Source organism: Frankliniella occidentalis, unplaced genomic scaffold (assembly GCF_000697945.3).
Source record: "Frankliniella occidentalis isolate FOCC.00 unplaced genomic scaffold, Focc_3.1 Scaffold124, whole genome shotgun sequence".
Lineage (NCBI taxonomy): Eukaryota > Metazoa > Arthropoda > Insecta > Thysanoptera > Thripidae > Frankliniella > Frankliniella occidentalis.
This window is the reverse complement of record NW_026267251.1, coordinates 229,782-232,489: the sequence shown is the minus strand read 5'-3', so window position 1 is coordinate 232,489 and position 2,708 is coordinate 229,782. Positions and strand designations below refer to the sequence as shown.

At 52.0% G+C, this 2,708-nt stretch overlaps 1 long non-coding RNA gene across 1 annotated transcript; it reads left to right on the top strand.

Annotated features, from left to right (window-relative positions):
- Nucleotides 1–549: 549 nt before the first annotated feature.
- On the top strand, nucleotides 550–2,493 carry LOC127750027 (uncharacterized). The gene is made up of 3 exons (XR_008011487.1): nucleotides 550–841; nucleotides 1,522–1,742; nucleotides 2,301–2,493. It is a non-coding gene; the product is annotated as an uncharacterized LOC127750027 (long non-coding RNA).
- The last annotated feature ends 215 nt before the right edge of the window (nucleotides 2,494–2,708 follow it).

The window sequence follows — 2,708 nt, the reverse complement described above, 5'->3', positions numbered from 1 at the left end:
CACACGTCTGCCTGCCGTTAGGTAAATATAGCTACAAAATGCGGCGGCGGGGTTCGCATCCGATTAGTGGTTACAATGGGGAGCTTTTTCGGTCAGGGGGAGGAGAGGGGGAGGGGCGGCATGCGCGCAGAGCGTGCGGTGCTGGCGCTCGCATAGTGAGCTATGTCGGTACGAAGCATGGGAATGTGGGGGGGGGGGATGCCACGCAAACCCTAAAACCGTCCGATCAAACGCCAATCAAATCATATTTTTTTTTGGTATGCTTGGAGTGCTGGAGTGGAATTTTTGGCCGAGGTCACTCTATTTATCGGGACACTGATACCGTGAGCCCCCCCACCCCCCACCCAAAAGAAAAAGAAATAATCCCTCCTCCAATTCACTTTACCCTGAATAATATACTATCCCCACACGACACTGCACTACTGCACTAGCGTCCGCCCCTCCAAGAAACGTTCACAGTACGTTCGGTCAGATCAAGCAGCACTAGGGCGGGACCAACAGTGGGATCGAAGCGATCGAAACCAATCCTTGCACCCTCCCCCACCCTGCCCCACCCCGCCACGACAGGCACGGACAGCAGGCCGGCGGCGTGAGTTCTCACGCGGAGCGGACTGCTCACAACGCAAAACGGCAGCAGTGGCCAGCTTCTTCCGGGCGATGGTCGTGTCAGACGAAGCGTGAGCGCCCGCTATGTTGCACCGCTTCCGTCCGTTCCGTCCGTTCCGTCCGTCCGTCCCTGATGCCACCCAACCCGCCGCAGACTCGAGGACGACTCCTGTTGAACAGTGAGCGAAAACGGAGACAGCTGAGCACACTTCAGTGTCGTCGTTACGAATCGAAGGTTAGTGTTGTTTGGAATCTCCATCGGAAACAAATATTTTCCAAATAATTTGGAGCTGAGCTCGGAGTTGAGATCAAAATGGCGTAGTGGTTAACTTTCTATAGGTTACGGGACTTAGCACTGGACCCTGTGTTTGACTCTGGTCGTTCTGGCTGGGGTTCGACTAACACGAAAAGCGAGTGAATCTGGCCTCACAAACAGAGTTCTAAGCTGTGCAGTTTAACTCACATACGCAATTTCAACCCTCACGCTCTGTCTGTCTGTCTGTCTGTCTGTCTGTCTGTCTGTCTGTCTGTCTGTCTGTCATTCAGTTTCTGTCTCTCTGTTTCTCTCCCTCTCTCCATCCCTCTGTCGCTAACACCCCCCAGTCACCAGCGAAGCGGGAGTGTTCGCCATGCTGCCCCACCGAGTGCTGTTTAAACAGGGTGGTACGGAGCAAAGTCCCAGAAGCGGGGCCAGCGGGGCCTAGAGTAAGAGGCTGTGAGAGGCTGCCCCGTGCGCGCGGGGCTGGTGGTGGTAGCCTTATGTGCACCGAATCCCTTCCACCTAAGCTCCGAAGTTAAGCAGATGGACCCACGGCTTGTCCGAGACAATGTAGAATAATTGGAGGTACACGCAGATATTTTTTTTTAAAATCCTTGATTTATTGAAATAAAAATATTTTCGTTCGCCTCTTTCAGTGTCGTCTCGTATCCGTCCATCTTTCCTAATTGGCCCGATCCCCCCGACTCCGTCTGAGCCGCGGGTCCTCCCGGGTCCGCGCCGGTCCGACGTTGCAGAGCCCGCACGGCGAACATCGCCTTTGCCCGGAGTCGCGAGCCTTGAACTGACTGAGCCCGGCGCGCCCAGGACTCGAACCTCTCTCTCTCTCAGACCTTCGCTGCACCGTTGAAAGCTTACGGTGAGTTCCGCTGTAAGCTGTCGCTAACCTCGACGCGAGGGGGCGGCCACTCCCCTTTGAAGCTGCACACGATTCCTAGAATCACTGTAAAAAGTTTTGTTGGAAATTTCCAAACATTTAACTGGAAAATTTGCACTCCGAACAGTTTGGAAAATGTAAAATCCAAACAGTTCAGAAACATAATTTTCCAAAACTGTTTGAAAAGTTCCGAACTTTTTGGAAAATATTCATGAACTTGGGACTAACAGTTTTTTCCCAACAAAATGTTGGAAAATTATGTTTCCAAACTATTCTGACAAATTTTTGTTGGAAAATTCAGACTTACATTTACAGTGATGCTTTGGTTCCCAATGACGAGTCCCGTCCGCTTTTGTGAACACTGTACGATTTCTAGTGGCAGAAAATGCTTATTTCGACTAGCTGCGTCTTTTGCTATTTGTAATGAAGCCTAGGGACCCATGCCATCACGTTGCGCGGAGCGATAAACGGAGCGCAACGTCTGCATTGACAGCACCATTACTGATTTTCTGTATTAAGTTAGGATTTTTGTTGGTTTAGGTTCGCTGGTTTAGGTTTGCTTCTTGCACCACCTGCTCTACCCGTTACAATGCCAATACACGGAGCCGACGCTGACATGCAAAGGCGATTCTCGGAAGTCTTATTATTCCGCCTCCCTTATCTCCCCCCCCTCCCTCATTGATAGCAGCCAAAACACTGACCGCAACAAAGCCTCCCCCCCCCGCCCCTCTTTACCCCCTGTTCGCGTCCTTTGTTGCAAATTTCGACCCCCATAGGGATAGGGCTGGTCAACGAGATATTCGGCGCACCATCAGCTTCATGTCAGCCTGGCGATCGGGGGTTTACTGCCACATTTTCATGGGGCTGACCGGAGATTGGCCGAGAAGAGGGCCCCACAAACAAAACGACGACGCTGTCTTCTCAAGAGACTTGCCATCTAGGGGTGAG